At 33.5% G+C, this 23,382-nt stretch overlaps 1 pseudogene; it reads right to left on the bottom strand.

Annotated features, from left to right (window-relative positions):
• Positions 1-242: 242 nt before the first annotated feature.
• On the bottom strand, positions 243-6,086 carry LOC125200341 (annotated as a pseudogene).
• Between the last annotated feature and the right edge of the window lie 17,296 nt (positions 6,087-23,382).

The following is a 23,382-nucleotide window of genomic DNA, read 5'->3' as shown; positions in this document are numbered from 1 at the left end:
TTTACTCACATTTTTATAAAACTAATATATATAAGTGGATCCATATTCCACTAACTTATTCAATTTACTTTACTTTACATTTCTTAAAACTGGCTAGTAACTAAATATGGCTCCTATTATCATACGGAAGGAGTATATAATTGAGTTGAATATTGATGATAAAAAAAAAAAAATTAATCAAATATTAGAAAATGGTTAATTGGTTGAGTTGGATTGACAACAATCATCTTTGACTTTTATAATTAATTAAACTTGGTTGAACATTATTGCATTATTGAATAGCATGAGATATGCAGATTATCATGAGTTCTAAATACAGATGCTATTTGAACAATCTTGCATTATTGCATTATTGAATGATCAAGAAGGCACATTATCATGAGTCCTAAATAGAGATGCTATTTGGCACACCCTTCCCTGTAACCCCAGGCCCAGAATACGGCTTCAAGAGCTCATACGGCACCACACCCGCTCCGGACCTATTCTTCAGACTCAAATCCGCATTTCTAGCATCAATGATCCCTTCAATCTCCATCAACTTCCCATGAAATCGCTCAAACGCTGCCTTTATCACTTTATTATCTTCCCAATAAGGCTCAATTTTCCCCAATGTACTCTTCATCGGGAGAATGATTCGAAAGCACATCCAAAATCGTCAAAATCACCGTCGCCTGAAGCTGCGATGGGAAAACTCCAGCAGAAACGCCTCCGGCCTTTCTAGAAACTTCTTCTTTCTTCCGGGCTCGGGTCTTCCACCGGCATCTGCACGCGGCGGTGGTGGGCCGGTTCGGGAAGTATGCTCCGTAGTCGAACTGCCCGAAGTTCACGGCCGCATGGTGGCGGAAGCCGTCCATATGATGGTCGTCAGGATCCCGATTAGGTCGTCCGGGGTTTTGAGCTCCGGCCACCACGGCTCGTCCTTTTGTCGCCGTGCCCTACCGTTTTTATCTCCGTCCACCATGCTTGTAACTCGGTGTCGGACTGTATGAGGCTAGCGTCGGTATAGTATTGTGGAACGTAGTCGGAAACCCACTCCTTGATGGCGTCCCATATAAGCAAACCGTCGTTCGCGTAAGGGTAATCCTCGATCACCAGCTTCACGCCGTGGGGCGCTTGGATCCTCCACGGCCAGGCCTCTGGTAAAAAAACATCATTTTGTACACAGATGATGAGACAGTTGACAAAAATTGACTGTTTGTGATTTAAATTACTATTGTCCCTGGTTATAACTAATTACCGGTTAATCAAATCTGCCGGCAGTGCTTGTAAGTCAAATTGCCAGAGAAGGTCGTAAGCAACTGAGCTCAGCTCGATGGAGTACTTTCCGGGAGAAAGCGGACTCGATGATCCCATTGCCGTTTATGAGTGCTTGACGAGCCAATGCATTGATCTCCATCGTGTATCGAGATGGGGATGCAACAATCGATAAATCGGGTGCATCGCGCTTAGTTGCCTGTGTGTCGCAATGATGTATGGTTCGACGCAACAATGAGTTCTTAGCCTGGAACAAAAAAATATCTTTATGTTAATGTAAAGTAAAGAGATAACTATAACTATACTAAATCCTAAATCCTATTTATGTATGGTTTGAATTACTAATCTATCTTGGAATTATATAACCAAAAATGACTTAAATTTTGTATTCTAATGATGTTTTGTTTATTTATCTTTTCTATTAAAGTGCTGCTTAGAGTTTAGAGTAAGTGCGAAGTGATATACCAATGACTGATCAACTGATGATAACCAGAGTCGTGAGCGAGGACGTGGGATTTAGCCAGTCTCCACAACCAGATGCCTGTAGGCTCCCAACTTGGAAGGAATACTCTATTCCAATGGGGCTTGTCGCCTATCTTTGGTCGGGTCAGCTCGATCGCTAAGGGCCTTAACGTGCCTGATGGCATCAAAAAGAACAACGTCCTCGACCCATAAAGGGTAGTCCCCTTTTGCTCTCTCACTCTTTCCACATACGGAAAAAGCAAATCATGGTAATCTAGGACGAAAAGCTTCTTCTTTTTGATTGCATCCTCAAGAGTAGAAAATCCTCGAATTTCATTTTCCACCATTTCCTTGTCAATTTCTGACACTGCCGGTCCATACACTTCTGGATCAAGATTACTCTTCAATGGCCATTCCGTGACTAACTGTATGGCGCATGGTTTGATCCCTGCGAGTTTGTCGAGCAAATTCTGCATCCCTAAACCACGCAAGCCTGTCTCCTGCATCAACAATATAATATTAGGATCCCGACTGCAATTTAAAGTTTATCAATCATATTCATGCATAATCGAGAAATGTACATACTGTCCGAACTCAGGAGTCTCAAGCGCAAGACCCCATTGCCAGCTTCAGAGATTGATCTGACAAGCCTAGGTATGATGTTTCCCAGGAATCCGGTGGTCGGAATATCGGGGAGGTGGCCCCCTTCGTTAAACAAACCGTCTATGGCTGAAAAAAGGAAACCCTTGGTCAGGGTCGGTGGCATATGTCCTGAGCGATGGGATCACGCGTGAACCACTGAGTAGACCGTCTTTGCTTGGAATGTTGCTTGCTTTACTTGCGAAAATGCTTCGTCTCGTGGAACATACACGTCGTCCGACCTAGTCTCCGATAATGGATCTATCATGTATAAAATAATTGAGTATGTTAGTATTTTTTTGTTATTGAAGCAGACTAACCAAACCCTGGCCACGTTCAGTTTCATTCCAAAACCAATTGGTGATAGGAAGAATGACACACTAAGCTAGGCAATGTACCTGCTTTAGTTCTTGGGCGGCCAGTTCTGCAGCGGCGAGGATAGGGATGTTTGGGCCCGCCGAGAACAGGGCGGGCCAACTCAGGGTCAGCGTCTGGGTCGCCAAGGTCATTGTAGACGTCGTAATCGTAGATCCTGTCAGAGGCCTTGCGCTCTCCTTCGCCATCTCCTCGCTGAGCAACCAGATCTTTCTCCCTCAATCTTACTAGCCCACTCGGAGTTTCGGATGGCAAGTATGACTGCATGTATACATGCAAATTAGTTAGTGTGCATGATTTAGTAAAATTTATCTGATTCCAACCAAAAGTTACCGTGTTAGAAAAAAAGACTCTCTTCTCCTGACTCTCGAATTGGGAATGAATCCAAGAATCACAGTGGATGTTGATAATGCCAGAGGGGAATCCATCTAATGCAATGTTCTTAACGAACATTTCTTGACGATGTTCATTCTCAAGTTTAACGGCACCAATCTCTCCAAAATCATCTGGGATTTCGAAATTGGACTCGTAGTAGATCTCATTCTCATGTTCCCCACTTTTACGTGCAAAAGATTGCAGTGTGGCCTTCTCCTCTCCAGTTTCTTGGATTTTCCATAAAATCAAAGTAAAATAAATTTAGGAATTATTTGATAAAATTGACAAGGCATGTGGGCTAAGAACTATGTAAAATTTATGAGTAGATCATAAAGGTGTATTTATAAAATACATGATTTTTTTTGCTACTATATATAGAATACTGTTTTACATGATTTTGTCCACATATTGTATTCATTACACCTTTATCACACAAAATAATGAAGACGCCAATTTCAAAAATTATTAGTATCATAATTCATAAGTAATTTTCAATAGATTTTGTATACTGTATGCATTACAAAACCCAATATTTATAGTCGATTATAAGTATTGTTTTAATATCTGCATATTATTTTCCACAGTTTTCCTTTTTTCTTTTAAATTTTCCTTGACCAGGCTGGGTAATAGACTAATAGTGAATACTACTACTATGTTGTAATACTAGTAATTTATTTAATGTTATTTTGATTATCCTTTTGCGATCTCCCAAAAGAAAAAAAATGCAACCTGCACTTAAATGGTACTAGTAGCTTTCCTCATTTACGTCCAAATTTTGGAATTTTAGGTTGATTTGATTGGTCGCTGTGCATGGTCCCTACTCCTATAAATATATTCTACTGTATAATGCCCCCACCAAATTTTAAAAATTGAAATAAAAAAATAAAATAAAATTGGAACCATGGGAAATAAGAGTCTCCAAATTTTCATAGCGCTATGATCGAGTAGTATACGCTGCTGCCTAAAGTATAAATCGAAATATCGAATACACTCTATTTCTATCATTTAAACATAATCGGGTTCGAACCTGAAATTTTTTTATCATAGACATTAAACACTCTACTATTAGAACAACTCACAACCATAATAAGTTTTCCCATTTTAATAAATATTTCCTCAGTTTCCTATTAATTAACACCAATTTTCTTTATAGTCGGTTCACAATTAATTGACATCCTTATCCTTTTTTTTTACTATTTTTAGTAATGGACTCTATATTTTCACTAACGCATCTCACTTACATTTTATTTAAAATTAATATATATATATATAAGTAAGACTCATATTCTACTAATTCCTTTTACCCACTTTTCATTATATTTTTTAAAACGCGTGTGACAATTTATAAGGGACGAAGGGAATATACAGCGGTGTCAATGGGTAAATGATTGTATGTGGTAAACTTGTGGAGTATATAAGTGAACAACTATGGATTAAGATAGATTTGTATTCAAAGATAAAATTCATCTTTATATCACGTACTATCTTTTTAATACACCATAAAATTATTACCAAGAAAAATGCATTACTGTACTTCCTCCGTTCTATTAAATAGTATGAAACATTTGATTTTTGGCACGAGATTTTATATAATGTTGTTTTGTGAATTAATAAATAGATAGTAAAGTAACAGATGAACATATAGAGAAAGTGTTAGTTTCTATTTTTTTGAAATATTTCATTGTTAATAGGACAATCCAAAAAAAAAAATATTTTATTTTTAATAAAAGAGATAGTATATATATATGTACTCCACTTGTTAATAAGCACTTTATGATTCTGTACTCTATTACCACACAATAAAATCATCCTATACTGACACAAAACTGGAAACATCATGTTGGAAACTTTTGTCAAAATTTAAGTAGCAAAGTTGAGGATATATTTGTCAATTACTTCCTTCGTCTCATAAGAATATGTTTTTTTTTAAAAGTTTGTCCCATAAGAAGATGATTTTTTTTATTTTAAATTTTCTTCTCAATAATGAGGTGAGACATATTTTAAATTGCAAATTAACGTTTCTAATTGTATACACAAAGATTGTTCATGCATTACTTTATCCATATATATGTATTTAATTATTACATATAATAATCAAGGCTCTAAATTAGAGCACCTAATATTCGACTGATAGATCCGTTATTTCACTGTGTATCCTCAAAATTTTCTCTAACTGGGGAAAACTAGGAGTATATATTTTGTTTTATTTTTGAGTAATATCATACTGTGTTATTATCCTTTTGTAATCCAAGGGAGCAAATGCAACCACCAATTTAAGTGGAACTCCTTTTTTCCATTTTTACGCATAGGTTGATTTGATTGGTCCCTGCGCGTGGCCCTTGTAGACTATAGATTATATTAGAATATGATATCTTAGAGATTGGACATTATAATAAGTATATTGTTAGAAATTGCAAAGTGGGAATTTAGTTAGTGACAAATTCTTTAATTTTTTAAACGAAACATATTTAAGAAAACCCTAAAACCTATTCTCATAAATGCATAATAATATAAACATATGAAACAGTAGTAATTTAAAATTGGACTTACTCTCATCGACCTCTGCTGCGACGAGCTCGACTTGCAGGGTTCGACCGAGCAAGTCGGTTAGCCCGTCGAGCCCCTGGCTGATGCCGAGGTGGCTGAGGGGGCCGCCCACGGTCTCGAGCACGGTGATGACCACCTTAACGGAAGTTGATTTCTTGACTTGGGTTAGCACGCTGGCATTCACGCCGGTGGAAGCACGGCGAAGCCGGAGATTCCTAGGTTTAGAGCGGCGGGGGATGGGAATGGAAGATGAAACATTTCCATCGCCGGAGCGAAATTGGTTGTGTAGTTTTGGAGGTAGGGTTTGAGTTGTTAAGCAATGGGATTTGAGGAAATTGTTGGTTTTGCTTAGCATCATTTTGGGAGGGAATTTGGAGATACAAGAAGGAATTTGAGTGGTGGTGGTCTGTTTCTGAGCTAGGCTTCTTGAGTTCTTTATATAGAAGTTGAACACAGAGAGATAACCCTAGAAACAAGAAGAAGATGATGAAGAAGAAAAACATGTCATTACACGTGGCATAAAATTGAATCATGATGTTAATTACGTCATAGATATTAGTAGTACATTGTAAGGTGTTAAGTCTACCGTTCAAATTGTAAAGTAAAAAGAGATTAATTTAAATATGAGTCACGTTTCCTATCACCAGTTAGTCTCCATTTAACATACATATTAGTACACTTCGACGAACATCATGACCATACTTTATTAGCCAACGTAAATTTGACATACACTATAAAATAATGGATAGCTAAGGATATTTTTTTTATTCAATTAAGGATGCTAATTTGGGTTTCTAAATACATCACCTATGATTTAAAAAACGTCATTATTTTTAGTGTTTCAATTAAAATTAAGGAACACAAATGAAAGAGTTCTAGGAAAAAAGGAAGATTAAGAGTGTAGTAGACAGTTGTATTCTCAATTTAAGAACGTTTTTCTTTGCGTCTTAAATTTTGACAATTTCAAAATTTCTAACACCTCTAATTTTGCGACCTTACAAGATGAATTTGATATAATATTAGAGCATAATACACTTAAATCCAATCTAATATAAGAAAAAAATTTTGACTTAGAATCTGAATGCTCACCTCTAGTTTAAGTCATATATAAACCCTAAAAAGTCTCATAAAACATAAAGTTATTCTTTACATTTTTATAGGTACAATTGAAGGAGAGTGAACTGATACATAACCAATTTAAGCTAATAAAGAAAAAAATAGTCACTAATGTACGGGGAATAAACAAAGTAGGAGTATTTTTTTTGTTTAAATGACAATTCGCAACTAAACTTTTTTTTTTTATTATTGTGAATTATCCTAAGACTAATCTTGTTATAATTCACAGCGAGCAACTTCTAAACTCTAATTATCATGAATAACATATATGTTTATTCAACATAACTTTTTTATTATTCTCAACCTCACATTCACTGTTCACATGTTCTGAAGGGATAAGTACTGTGTACATGTGGAAACAAATACAAAGGTGAAATGTTTTTCCAAACATGTGAAAATCGATTTTGAGTCCCGATCATGCTTGCTAGATATTTAATTGGATCATTTGTCTCCTTTCAAGAAGAAAAAATAAATAAATTTTGATTGGATATATAATTTCTTTTAAACGATTTATATCGAAATTAAAGTGACCCAAACTTAGCCGTCCTCGGGCCCCATTATCAAGTTCAACAGCAAATAAGATAATACTCTCATATATTCTAGATCAAAAAATTTGATCATTTTTGCAAATTTAGTTTATGTTTTCAATGTTGTGATATTTTCATATCTGATAATTCCAACCTTTCTACTGTCGTCAGTGGATATTTCACCTACCAATAATGATAGGGTCAAATAATGGCAGTGTTTCTGTTCATCTTAAAATAATACTAGTAAAACTAATGATATAGTATGACCTTTTAAGATAGATTGAGAAAATGGCTTTTAAAATGATTAGCTCTTTTAAGAATTTTTTTTAAAAAATGACTACCTTATAGTTGATTTATACAGAATAATTACTAATTAGTCCAATTATTAGGATTTTTCTATATAGATGCATGATATATATTGTGGTATTATTTATTGATAGCTCATAGGTGATCTATCTTTATGAAAGTAAAAATAGCTAGGTAATGGCCAAATAATGGAGAACTAATGATATAATAACACGCGGTGATAGAGAATATTGTTGTTATATATCCGATATGGGGCTAGTTTTGATTGAAGACAAGTGATAATATAAAATAACAAAATATGGAGTATTACAATTGGGTATGGCAGATCTAGACTTTCTGAATCTCTCTTCACCACACATTCTTAGTATAGTAGATTTTATGAAGCATTGGTAACAACCAAAATATATGGTTGAGACTGGAAAAAATTGAAATCGCTTGATCAAGTGAATTAATTAACCTTCAATTAGATGGGATTGGACATGAGAGGTCATTTAAAAGGATAACACATGCACAACAGTATAAGCCATAAGGGCATATGGTGAAATCATTGAGTAGAAACCATTATTAGTCTTTAAATAATGGAATTTTACTGTTAATTCAACATTTAATGGAGTACAATTAATGGTTGTATTCACCCTTTCAATTAGTACTCCTACAAGATATACGGTGGATGCATCTTCTTATCGGATGAATGTAGCACCTGAGTTCAAATTCTGAAGAAGGCATAATTTTTATATTTATTATTCATTTTCTGTTCACTGATTTTATGTGCTAGCTACTTATTCATTTTCATTTCTCACGAAAAAAACGTTCTCACTATTGGCTAAAATAAGAGTAACTTTCAAAATATAAAATACTAACCATTTTTATATAATGAAAATCTGACATGCATTCATCATCACTTTGTTGCTTAAATACCTGGCCATGGATTCGAATCCCATGTGGAAAAACTAATATTTGAATTCTTGCATTTTCCAAGATGAATTTATGTGAAGTATTCCACAACAAGTTTTATGTTTCAGCCAAACCCATATATATATATATATATATATATATATATATATGGGGGATGTATTCAAATCCTTTTCATATCTTTTGTCATTTTTCCTTCTTAATTCTAGCCCCACGATTTTGTCATCTGACGGTTAGATTAATGTCACGTGTCATTTAATAATGCACATTTTCATTCTAATAATGCACAGCGGCTAATAATGCAACATTATAGACTAATAATGCACATTTTCATTCTAATAATGCACAACGGCTAATAATGCAACATTATAGACTAATAATGCATTGATCACAACCATCCAATTCAATGATCCAAGGGCTGAGATTAAGAAGGAAATAGGACACTTAGGGTGCAAAGGAGCCTAACGCACCCCTATATATATATATATGATTGATATCAGTTGAGAACTTTTAGTCTAATTGAGAATTGAGATTCATTTGCAGCCACTCATTTTTATTAAATGAGTGGTCCAGATTTTGCCACGTGAAAAATATTTTAGATTAATTAATTACAAAAGGGTAGAATGGTAATTTCATATTTTAATTAGGATTGCAGCGCTACTTTTCCTACTCCATTTTCGTTTCAGCTCATCTATTTTCCCCGGTTAACCAAACCCTCAAATCCACAATTCTCTCATCCATCGATGAAGCGCCCCCTCGCCGACGATGAATTCGATTCCAACGCCACAGCCAATGGCGAATTCGCCGCCGCCAGCGACAAAGACGCAAACAAGAAGATCAAATAGAACGGCGAAGAAGAAGTAGAAAAAATAACAGAGATGTCGAAGAAGGCGGAGGCGGTGCTGCTGGACGAGAATCGCTACCTCTGTTTTTCACAAGTAATAACAGAGATTGATTAATTGGTGATGAATTACGGCGAGGGTCGATGAATTCGGAGCAGAACGGAGTGTTGGAATTTGAAACTGACGAAGCGGTTTTGGAAGGTGTCGACGCGAAGAATTTTGGCAGGAAAATGATGGAGCTCCGGCGGATTAAGTCGGTTTCAAGCGGAAAATCCAGAGATCTGGTGGTTGTTTCCGATCGTAAGGTTTCCAGTAGGAAAAGGAGATTCGATGTTAAGAAAGAGATTAAATTGACGGAGGAAGCATTGTTGGTTCGGTTACCGAAAACGATGCCGGATCTCGAGACGGCGACGCAGCCTTGCTGGAGCATGGAACGATTTCGATTATTGGTCGGCGGAGAGAGATGGAGGACGCGGTGGCGGCGGAGCTGGATTTTGTGAGGAAATGCGGGAAGAGCTACAATTTCTTCGCAGTTTATTGTAACTTATTTCCTTTTTCAATATTCTTATTCGAGCAAAACACTTTTATTTTTGTTAGACTGAACTTTCCTTTCGTTGTTCTGTTTATTTTCTTATATTTTAATTTGAGTATTGTAAACAGCAGAAACTATTGTAAATCACAATCTTTTGTTGGTTTAAAATTTGGATAGTGACATTAATATAGTTAATCTTGATTATCAATTATGTTGGATGTGAGCTGGATTGGAGAATCAAGGTTAATCATAATGCACTATAGGTGTTTGGTGATATTCCCCAGTTGGAAATTAGTTGGTAATAGTTAGATTCAAGATTTAGCTATTTCTTCTTCTTTTTTTAATGTCAACTACGCACATATAATGTCAACTACATATGCAATTCATGTCAACTACACACATTTAATGTCAACTACGTATACAATTCATGTCTACACATATATAATGTCAACTATGTGTACAATCCATGTCAACTACATATACAATTCATGTCAGCTACACACATATAATGTCAACTACGTGTACAATCCATGTCAACTACATATACAATTCATGTCAACTACACATATATAATGTCAACTACATATATAATTTATGTCAACTACAGACATATAATGTCAACTACATGTACAATTCATGTCAAAAAGTATTTATTGAATAAAGTTGTTGACATCGATATTCTCGCTATTGATATATGAATTATAAGTGTTATTTGTTAGTTGTTGACATTTTAAGTGAGTTGTTGACATTCTATATTCTTGCTATTGATATGTGAATTATAAGTGTTATTTTTTAGTTATTAACATTTTAATACGAGTTGATATTCTGACTATTGATATGTGAATTATAAGTGTCATGTCAACTACGGTACATATCGTGTCAACTACACGTACAAGCCATGTCAACTATGTTATATACTATGTCAACATAGAACCATGTCAACAACAATCATAGGTCATGTCAACCCAACAATTATAAGTCATGTCAACAACAATTATAAGCCATGTCAACTACACATAGAACCATGTCAACAACAACTATAAGTCATGTCAACTACACATAAAACCATGTCAACAATAATTATAAGTCATGTCAACAACAATTATAAGTCATGTCAACTACACATAGAAACAATGTCAACAACAATTATAAGTCATGTCAACAACACGTACAAATCATGTCAACAACAATTATAACCAAATGTCAACTACACTTTCAAGCCATGTCAACAACAATTCAGTCATTTTATAAAAACAATATGCTATTTAATCTTAGTTTTAGTTATTTTAACAATAGTCTCTTCTTTCTCTTTCCCTTTCTCCTGTTGCTTTTCTTTATTCGTTTCAACCTGTGTGTCATCCATTGGGCCTGCAGCTGGCGGTGAGAGGTTGATTCATTATTGTCATCACCCATTGTGTCCTCTTTTGTTCCTTCTACTTCTTCTTCTTTAGCAGCCTATTGAATTAGTAATTTATAATTAATATCAAATTAATTTGAATTAATTCTAAATAACAAAAGACAAGATTTGGCTCACCCCTTTAGGATCAGAAACTGGTGATGTAGAGATATTTTCTCTGTTTCTTTCTTCTGCATACTGCTTGTAAATTAGTTCTACAATGTTAGTATCTAAACTGTAGGAGTAATCTAATGTCAACTCAGAGAAACATATGTAAATAAAATGATGTACTTACTTCATCAAAGAAATGTCCAAATTTGAAAGCATTTAGTGACTGTGAAATGTTCATGAATTTTACGAATTTCCTGCAGCAAGCCAAGAGGCACAACCTGTTAGATTTCTTAGCTTTTTTATCCTAATATGTACAAACTTACATCAGCTGGATTTTTTTTATCATCACAAAAATTCATTAATACATAAACTTCTACCAAGGATTTAACGTCTAATGCAATTCAAATATTTTTACATATAGCTCAATACAGCTGCCCTAGTTTACTAAAACAGTTAACAAAAATGAAGCAACGAGTTAAAACGAACCTTGTTGGGGAAGTTCACTGAAGCTAATAACTATAATCGCTGCAAGGAGAAGTGCGTAAAGTAGCCACGTCGAGCTAGCAACATCCAACCACTCTCTACTCCCTTGTAAAATGTAGTTACTGAAACGTAGAAATATAGAAAATGATGATGAGGATGAACTTAATCATTAATTGAACTGAATCACATGTAGCATGTCTTGCTGCATGTGGTGACAGTTGAAGCTGATAGAGAGTTAAGAACACAAGATGCCTTGAACATAAATATATCAAGATGACTTGCTGCATGTTGATGCTTTGAACACGTCTGTCTAATTAGCTTGTGCTTCTTCAATTGCTAATCAACAAAAAAATCATCAGAAATTGAATTCATAAGAAAACAAATCCACATATGTTTTAAAACACTAAAATCAAAGTAATAGCTATTGACTTACTACTACAACCATACATATGTTTTCTACAGCCATCCTAACAGCTATTCAAACAAGCATACACTATGTCAATAAAATTATGTCAACAGCTATTCAACAATCATACAGTCTGTTATTATAGCTATGTCAATAGCTATTGACTTACTACTACAGCCATACATATGTTTTCTACAACCATCCTAATAGCTATTCAAACAAGCATACACTATGTGAATAAAATTATGTCAACAACTATTCAACAATCATACATTTTGTTATTATAGCTATGTCAATAGCTAATAATCTTACAAATTTAAACAAATCCATCACTTCTGATTCTACCATCACTAATCAACAAAAAAATTCAGCAGAAATCGAATTCATAAGAAAACAAATGCAGATGTGTTTTAATTCACTAAAATCGAAGTAATATACTTAAAATTTGAATCAATTTCTTAACCTGAATCAATTACTTAAAATTTAAAAATCCAAGCTTTCACTACTTATTACCAATCAAAATATCAAGAACAAACACTTTCCCGAAACAATCTGTGAAAATAAATTTCAATTAAGTGACAAAATAAACCTCAAATTTTCCAATGCCCTCAAAAATCTGGTCGCAATGAAAGATTCCTAATTACTACCAGATCGCCTACAAAATTTAAAAGAAATGTCAAAAAAAAGTAAATGTAGAGACTCACCACTCCATTAGCTAAAAACATTTCAACAAAATCACATAAACAAACCTAAAAAGCAGAACACAAATTAAACTAATTAAAAAAGGAGAAAAGACGATCAGACTTTATTCTCAGCAATTGAACATCAGAAAATCAGTGCATTGCACAAGACTCATCAAACAGTTCAAAATCAAAATGACTACACAAATAATTAAAAAGAAGACATATAACACAAAAAAAAATTGAATCTCTAACCTGAGTGAAGAAAAAAAGTGAAAGTCCGAGCCAAAACTGAAAGTATCAATCGATGAACCGGAACAGAAATGTAGAAACAACGCTAGTCAAATCCACTTATCTGCCTTCATCTCTCACGATCTCCGCCGATTTGGAATGCCGATTCTCTTCGATCGTTGCTTCAGCCGATTCAGCTACAATCGGCGCTTCAGCCGATTGTCTCCGATTTTGCTCTTCGATCGTCATTGCATAAAACTGTTCGATTTTGCTCTTCGATTTTGAAGGTCTACGAATTGAAATTTGAAGACCAGCAGATTTTTCAGCGAGATTTTGAAGGTTTTCGATTTTGCACAATTGTGTGAATTGTATGAAGATTTGCAGATTTGCAGATTTGAAGGTCTATGAAATTAGAAAATGATTTGAAATAAAATTTTATGTTTTCCTCCATTTTATTAATAAAATTATAATTATACCCCCGTGTTGACATAATGTGCTAGCTGTTGACATTTCATGAATTTTATGGATTAGTGGCCCATATTGCATCTCATTTCTCAATTAAGGTAAATAATCTCAACCTAACAAAACTCTATATATATAGGTATCTGACATAAAATGACCTATAATATGTGTTCTTATCATGTTTTACCTTATCTATATATATTCTCTATCAAGAGAGATGATACAAACAAGAAAGTATCTAAATCCAGAAATGCAACCCATATATTGGCTCTTTGATTGTATGATCTTATAGTCAATAATTGACCAATAACACGGAAGATTATTATTAATCAGTTTTAGATCATTTTATATAATCTGGGTTTGATGTCATTTTTAGTTAATTTTAGGTCATTCATTATTTAAATGACCTAAAATTACACTATCATTGACCTAAACATGTCTTCCGTATGATTTTGTTCTGCGTTTTGGTATTAAGATATAATTTTGCATAGACCAAAACCCTCCATGCCAAAGTGTAAATTTAATGCAAAAGAAATTCACAAATAAGCACCTTGTTTGGCATCCCACCTAAAGAGAATTATTCGTGAAATTTTATGAATCAAATTTAAAATGTTTACACATGTAATTTGTAATTATGCGTCATTCTCAACTCGCACATGATTACATGAACTTTGTACATTTGGTTTATATTTCCATGTTCGTACTTAAAAGATGATTTTATTTTAAACCAATCCTTATATTTATACTCCCTCCGTCCGTAAATAAGAGTCAATTTTTTTTCGGCAAAATATTTAAGAAATGTTAAGAAAAGTCAATTTTTGCATAGATCAAACCCTCCGTGCCTTAGACCCAATCTGACCGACTCATGCCCAAGATCCACTTATTTAACCCTAGTCAAAGTCTCATTTATGAAATACCATAGCTATAGCTTTTTTAAAAAATACTATAGCTATAGCTCATATTATATTATGTGCGTACCTTAAGATTCATGCCCTAGATCCACCGATTTAACCCCAATCAAAGTCTCATTTACGTAATATAACTCATATTTTGTGCGCTTAAAAAGATAAGATCATTGGAGCCATGGGCGAAATATGTGATATTTGTCACATAAAGACACTAAATTATTGAGTGTTGAAGCTAACTAGCTACTATCTCCGTCCCAGATAATTTGGCTCCTCATTTCCATTTTGGCCCTATCTCACATAATTCGTCTTCACTTCATTTTTATTATTTTTGGTAGTGAACCTCATATTCCACTAACTCATTCATACTCACATTTTATTATAAAACTAATATATAAAGCCTAGGACTCACATTCCACTAACTTTTTCAACCCACTTTTCATTATCAATTCTTAAAACTCAGGCCGGTCAAAGTGACTCGAATTATTTGGGACGGAAGGAGTATATTTTTATTTGATTATATGGAAGTGTAAGTAGTTCTACTAAACATGGATTCAATGTGTTGTAATTATTGATCAGTTCTGTCACATCTCAATAGTTCATCACAATAGGGTCCAAAAGGGTATGCATCACTATAATAAGCTAAACTACAAACTAGAGTGGTCCGTAAATGGGTCAAGTGTAAGTGGTACCAAATGGAGGAGTAATTGGCTTTTGCAAATCTACTACACATGCATGTGATGCATATTTCTGATAAGAAACGAATCTTGTACTACCAAATAATTTGTTTCATCTTGGAGGTAGAGAGGCTCTATAACAATAAAATAATTACTTTAGAGCCCAAACAAGGTGGGGAGTAGAACTAAAATGAGGTCCCATTAAATTAAAAATCTTGTCCCTAATATACAAACAAATACAACCATGGTTAGATAATTTTGTGGCCTATGATATCTTTCGTTAAAACGTGTTAGGTAGTGTTGAGTATTAGGTTTCGGTAATAAAATTAAATTAAACCGAAATTCAAATAAAATTAAACTTGAAAAACTGAAATTATATGCCAAAATTCAAATATTCAAAAATCAAATATTATATGTGCTACATATATTTCAACAGTGTATATAAATATAAATAAATACTAAATATTAAAAATGATTGGTTTTTTTTATGTTTTATTTGATTTTATTTATTTGAACTTAATTGAATCGAACCGAATAAAAAAAATTAAAATGAAAAATAAAATTGAACAAAACCAAATTTTTGAAATTTGATTTAGATGGATTTGGGTAGGGGTGTCAAAATGGATATCGGGAATTGGATACCCGATATCCAAACTCGAAATATTGGGTAATTGGATACCCGATATCTAATTTTCCGAGTTTCGGGATCGGGTTCAGGTATAAGATTTTTGGATTATCGGGTATCGGATAACCAGATACCCGATTGGGTATACCCGAATTACCCGATTTATTTTATTTTATTTTTAAATTTAATAAATAATGTATTTGTTCTATTATTTAGAAATTAAATAATTAAATATACTCCCAAAATCTTTCACTCTTAAGTCATATTTTGGGTTAATGTATGAATTGTGATGTTTATAATGGTTGAATAAGGGGTGTTATAAATTATGAATTTTTTATTTCTACAAATTTGTAGTAGTTTTTTCCTCTTAAATTCGAATTACTTTAAGTTTGTATTAAATTCGGACTACAAGTTTGTATTTTTAAAAGTTTGTAGCTAATTTTCCTAAAGAAATAATAAAATAAATAAATTAAAATCCAAAATCGATTGGATTTTCGGACCGGATACTCAGCGTATTTGGTACCCAAATCATTTTCGGATCAAGTATCGGTATTAGATTTTGGAAAATTCGGATCGGTATCCGTGGATACCCGATTTGACAAAGCCTAGATTTGGGTATACGGTTTTATGCTCATCGCTTACTCCCTAGTGTTAGAATTAATCACATAGCACCGCATATGGGAAGAGCGCCGAGCATGAGCCAGCCTATGTTTTAAAAACAGCAGACCGGTTTGACCAATTCGATCGCAATCAAGCCCATGCACATGGTCTAGTTTCCATTTAGATCTTAAAACCGTCTTATCATCGGGCCACTCAACCGCAAAACCATCCAGCTCGACCATGAACCGATGCCCGTTAGAACCGGTTTTTTGTTGTTTTTTTTTTTGTAAAAAATATTATTACCTTCGTCCCACTGTAATGGTCCACTTTTGCCATATCTTCGTCCGACTATATATCTTTTCCACTACATTGTCGCTCACCTCTCCGGCGTGCCGCTCGAAGGTCCTTCGTCGCGACTTCAAGCTTCAAATCGTAGTTATGTTTCCATCGCTTCTCCTCTTTTGCAAAACATCATTTGAGTTTTTTCTCGTATATATAATGATGTTGTTGATTTTTAGGAGTGTAGTGCAATTAGGGATGTCAATCGGGCAGCCACTGGTTTCGGCCAACCCTATTCGGCTTAGGGTCAATCGGGCGCTAATCAGTCCATGATTTTTCGTTATAAACGCTCAACCCTAACCTTAAAAGCTCGGGTTTCGTCTAGCCTCCGGGCTAATCGGTTGCTACCGATAGATTAACACGCTGCTAATCCAATAAATAATTGTGAAAATTAGTTTTATTTAAAAAATGTAAAATATTTAATTATGATAAATTTGAGATATATACTTAAACTCAAACATAAACATTATCAAATACTAATATTTTGAGATTTATACAAAATAAAATGTAAACATCAAGAAATTTTAAAAGCATGTTTAGAAATTTAAATATATTTTTCAAATTGAATTTGAAGTTTCTAATTTATATATCTATTATTATGTTAATAAAAATTTAATGTACTCCCTCCGTCCCGCTTAGGAGTCCCTTTGATACGGGCACATGTTTTAAAAAAAAGTGTTTGAGCGGAATAAATAAATATCAGTATGGATTTTACCCACTTTAATTGACATTCAATAAATAAACGTTGTAGTGGATGTTGGAACCCACTTTTAACACTTTTTTATTAGTTGTAGTGGATGTTGGGACCCACTTTTAACACTTTGGGATTTTTATAAATTTATTTCAACCAGACTCTAAAGTGACGCCCAAAATTGATTAACCTAACCCCTAAAGGGATCTGAGGGAGTATAATTTATATATTTAATATATAAAACTGAAAGTTATTTTTTTAATAATCTATATTATAAAACAACCAATGAAGTGTCGAATTAGAGTCAAACAAATAGAACAATAGAAATTTTATCGGTTTTCGCCGCTCATCTGATTGTCCGCCCTAACTGCATGGTTGACGGTCGTGCTAATCGGCTGTAATTTTATCGGCTAGAAATTTTCACTTAACCCTCAGAATTTCATGATTATTCAGCCGGCCCACGGATTAGGCTACATCGACATCCCTAAATGCAATGATAGCTGTAATATAGGAAGTGATGTATTTTTGTTTTAGGCGTTACTGTATTTATAAGTGGAGTCTTGTCATCATTTCCTTTCAAATTTTGTTATGTACGGAGAAATTTTTTTTGCACACCCTTTTTTTTTCATTCATCTGATTGATACTGTTTTGGGAAATTTGAAACGACTGATATGTGATGTTGGGATTTTAATTTGAGATGAGACATGGTCACATGGTGCAAGGAAATTCAAAATTGTGGTGGGGATATTTTTATTTCTTTTAATTAAAATTTAAGATTATGATAATGTGTTTAGTTTGTTTATTATTCATTAAATTAAATATGCATATACTACATTTATTTGTGCAATCCCTCTACCATTTAAATGCACAGTTGATAAGATAAAAAAGATTAAAAAAATGTATTGAAATATTTTTAACAGATAACCTATCTCATCTCATTGTAGAGAAATTTTTCCTAAAATAAAAAATTCATAATTTTAAGAAACGAACTAAAATAGAAATAATTTATTTTTTAAAGAACGGAGTACTTAGTAGTCTAACCAGTCCAAGCACTTAAACCATGAGCTTATAGCTACATCATTTTGCTTACCAATCTGATTATAAAAACATTGTGTCGAGCATAAATAAAAAAATCACGGGTCACTAGTGATCTTCTATTATCACGGATATTTTCCTGATGGTAAAAAAATTATACTCCTCCGTCTTCCATTAATTGTCCACTTTGATTTCGACAAGCTTTAATAAATGTAGAAATGAGTTAAAAGTTAATGAACGTAGGCCCCACTTTTATTTATTTGGTTTTAATAATAAAATATGAGTGTAATAAGTTAGTGGAATGTGGAGATTTATGGTAAAAGTGAAAGTGGACAATTAATAGGTGACGAACCAAAATAGCAAAAGTAGACAATTAATGGGGACAGAGGGAGTAAAAATTAGTATTCCCTCCATCTCATAGAAATAGGTCATTTAGGATTGCCACAAATTTTATTGTATAATTGGTAAAATAAGAGAGAATGAGAAAAAGTAGTTCAAACTGTACATTGAATGGTGAGATCCATAAATGATAAATTAAAAAATAAAAATAAAAAAGAGAAAAAAGGTTACCAAATAGATTGGACGATTTCTATGGATGAACAGAAAAGAAAATATGTTTATTTCTATAGAAGGCAAGGGGTATAATTTTATGTAGAATATGCATGTGGAAATGTAATAATTTACATATTAGAATTTAGTTTCTTAGGAGATTTAAATCAAGACAATTAATCCATTCAATAAATTAAAGATTTTTCATCATTTCAACGTAAAATATTACTATGAGTTAATAAAAAACCATATGAAAATAAACATTCGGAACCACTTTTAACTATAAGATCATGAAGATCTACGCTGCATATATGTACAATATTAGTACTCCTACTGTTATTTTAATAAATAATGCCCCACTGTCTTTTTGCTATAAATTGTTTTAAATTAAATTTGAGTGTTTGATGTAATTTTTTCGTTTTTTTTTTTGTAAATGTAATTTTTCCGTTATGCTTGTCTCACTTGCGCTTCTAGTTAAGGAGTGCTACTATCAAACTTTGAATTTATTCAAGATATAACTTCTCAAAGAGAATTACTCCTCCATCTCCATCCATCAAGAACTCACTTTTCGATTTTGCTCAACTAAGATTTACTCATTATTTAAAATGAAAACACATTTATCTCTACTTTATTCTCTCTCTTTTACTTTACTCTCTTCTTAACACACAAATATAATCGCATAAAATCTCGGCCATAAGAATTAGTCATCTCTTCGAATCTAAGGAGTACAATTTTAAATTTGGGCTTATACCGATAAAATAAAGTGAGATAGACTGATTTTAATTAATTTGTTTCTCTTTAGTTTTGGGCTTTAGAGAAAAGTGGGCCCAGAGATTTATATGACCGAATTACGTAAATAGAATAGCCAGTTTATAATTTGATTCTAACTTGTCTAGATTTAAGGCATGCTATACTACGTGGGAGGTACGGTATACTACAAAAACCATAATATTGTATATCTAATCGAAAATTTGGTAGGAGAAAAAATCATATCTTTATTTTATTAAAAATTTTGATATATCTTATTTTTGTATTTACGAATTTTCATACTAAGTAATGTACCTCATTTTTGTATGCAAAAGACTTTTTGCATATACGGTATACCGCACTTTCAACATCAATTAAAAATAGATTATTTTAGTTTTAAAATATTTTAGTATAAAAATATGTTAAATATATTTTATATATAATTATATTTATATCACAATAGAATTTATAATCATATTTTACGGTAAATACCTTAATTTACAAGATATTCGAATTCTTTATGCAGATTATGCAGTATATGAAAATTCATACTATACCTTACCGAAATCTTTGGTTAGGTATCATACCATACTAAAAATCACTGAGATACCGAAAATTTGATATTTTTTTATATTTTTTCAATACGATAAGACGGTATTTCAATATTTTTTCCAAATTTCTATACTATACTACTAATAAAAGTGCAATGCATGTAGAGATGCCAAGGTTTTGTTCCTCGGTAACCGCGAACCAATCGTGTTCCGTCGAACCGGAACCGTGACTTTTTCTTGAACCGAACCGCCATATTTTGAACCATGGCGTTCGCGTTCAATTTACGAACCAAACTCACCGAACCGCGGTCCGGACGGTCCCAAACCGAACGGAAACCGCTCGAAAACCGGAAACCGAGCCGAACCGTGAAAACCGCCGGAAACCGGCGACTGAACGTGAAAACCGCCGAAAACCGCCGGTTTTTGAACCGAACTGAACCGTGAAATAGCTCACTGCCGGTTGTTCGTTCCGCCTCACTTTTCCCAAATCGGAACCGCCGTTACGAACCGTGGGCATGTCTAAATGCACGGAGAAAATTACCAATTATAGTTCTCGGTGAAAGTGAAACACTGGCGTATGCCGAACAAGTTGTACCCCCAAAAATATCGTCTTTATTATATATTCTCTTGATTTAGTATTGAATGATAAATTGGTGCAGCGGTGAAGATCCTCCTAGGGTGTTTAGAGACCAAGTTCGAATTCGAGCTCTGGCGCTTTTTAATTTTTCACTTCTATATTCCACTATTTTGTTTTGTCTCCATTCTATTTTGTAGTATGACTTTCTCAATTCTGTTTGTACTCCTCGTCCTATCAAGATTTAATCTACTTTCTTTTTAGTCATTCCAATCAAGCATGTACTCATTACTTAAAATAAACCCCTTTATCTCTACTTTATTCCCTCTCTTACTTTTTTACTCTTCCACTTAACACACTAAATAAAGTTGCAAAATTCAGTACGCCAAGAAAGTGGTCATCTTCCTGAGACAGGAATATTAGTTTTATATTTCAATGTATTTGTACTCCAATATATATTTGTATGTATATGAAAATTTCAAGTATCTTATTTACAGTATTAGTATTGTTTTCATTACTGTTTTAAACATAATTGAAATATTCTTGAATAATTTATGATATTAATTGTATATTTCTGTATATAAGATTTCCATAGATTATATTAATTGTTTTGTTATTGTATTTTTTAGACAATTGAATCTCTGTTTCAATAATTTATGTTAAAAATATTTACTTTTAAAGTATTTATTTATTATGTAATTATTATATTCAAATATATATGTATAAAATATTTATAACTAAGAAAAGGACTGAACAATGTTGATCAAATTTATAGCTATAAATCAATGTAAATGTCGTACCCAAACGAATCCTGGATATGCATCTAAGTGAAATGATAACGATTGGAGAAATTGACAAATTATAATTTTCGCATATTAACTAGTTTTAATTGTTAATGAAAGTGAAAATCAGAATCAATTCTTTAATCTATCAATACTGACCGTCCAACAACAAAGTTTTAGTTCAGCCATCGTCATGCTATCAATACTTCACCAATTCTCTCCATATTTCCTTCATACTGAGAATGGAAAAAGATAAAAAAAAGGGGGAAAAAACTCGTGATTTGATTTCATTTTCACAATACGATTGATCACCCTCTTCGACTGATACGTCCATTTTATTTAGTACTAGTTATTTATTTTTAAATGTCAGTTCGCAATGTTTTAATTTTTCCTAAACTTACAAACTTACGTCAATTCATAAATTGGACAAAAATAAATTTCGGTTTGACAACACACATATATAGACTTTCAATTTTGTTATGATTTTCTCACAAAATTAAAATCCTGAAATTTGAAGATAAGACGGAGGCTGGAATTTTCTTACACGGTCCAATTAGAGGACATATACAATTTAATTTAATTATTTCTAATAATTAATTAATAGAAATGACAATTCCATAATCATGATGATCATTATTTAATCTACGAATTCGTTGTAGTTATATATACTAGTTATTCGTCTTTAAACAACTATAAAGATGGAGAAAGGCAAGAAGAATTTTGTTTTTGGTGTGACTCTATTCGCTTTACTGATTTTCTTGCCGTTGATGTATGTTGGTGTTCATGATTTCCTCTTGAGGAATAAAATTTCCTTGGATCTATGTAATGTTTACTATTCTAATATTGATTATTTAAAATATTTTATGCTATCATCTCTACCCTTTTAATTTCCTTTTGCTCAACAAAATTTTATGACTAGGGATGCAAAAGAAGACGATGAAGGAGAAGGAATTCATCAAGTTACATTTAGAAAGACTAGTACAAGGTATATATGCACAACTTTTACCATAAATTTTTATTTCTCCAAAAAAAACTCTTATGGGTCCACCTTTAATTGGATTCGCTCTAAAAATTATGTTACTGAATCCGCTACTATTATCGAAGGTAGTGTTGATCTGTGTATGTAAACGGAGATGATCGGAGAAAGCTCAACGACACAGGCTTCGCCTGTCATCGAAGCTACCACACCAACCACCGTGTTTCGACCAAACCCGTAAGAATCGACACGAGAAACATGACCATATACGTACCATCCGACGACCATCGCCACAACGAGACGACAGTGTGGCCCTACCCGTGGCACGGATACGAAATAGACGGAGTCTCAACCGTCCGCATCATCCAACACAACAACACAACGCTCCCGCCACCATGCGACTTCCACCACCACGTCCCTGCCGTGGTCTTCTCCTCCGGCCACATCGGGAACACGTACCACGAGATCTCCGAGATCATCATCCCCCTCTTCCTCACCATAAAACACTTCCAATCGCGCGTGATGTTCGTCATCGAGGACTACATCCCCTCATTCATCTCCAAATACAACACCATCTTAACTCACCTTTCAGCCTACAAGCGATCAAGCCGACCACCAACTCGCCATCCATTGCTTCCCGGCGTTGATAGTCGGGCTTAAATACCACGGCATCCT

This window comes from Salvia hispanica, unplaced genomic scaffold (assembly GCF_023119035.1).
Source record: "Salvia hispanica cultivar TCC Black 2014 unplaced genomic scaffold, UniMelb_Shisp_WGS_1.0 HiC_scaffold_912, whole genome shotgun sequence".
In the NCBI taxonomy this organism is placed as follows: domain Eukaryota; kingdom Viridiplantae; phylum Streptophyta; class Magnoliopsida; order Lamiales; family Lamiaceae; genus Salvia; species Salvia hispanica.
Note: the sequence above shows the minus strand (reverse complement) of the source record. Positions and strands in the feature narration are given on the sequence as shown.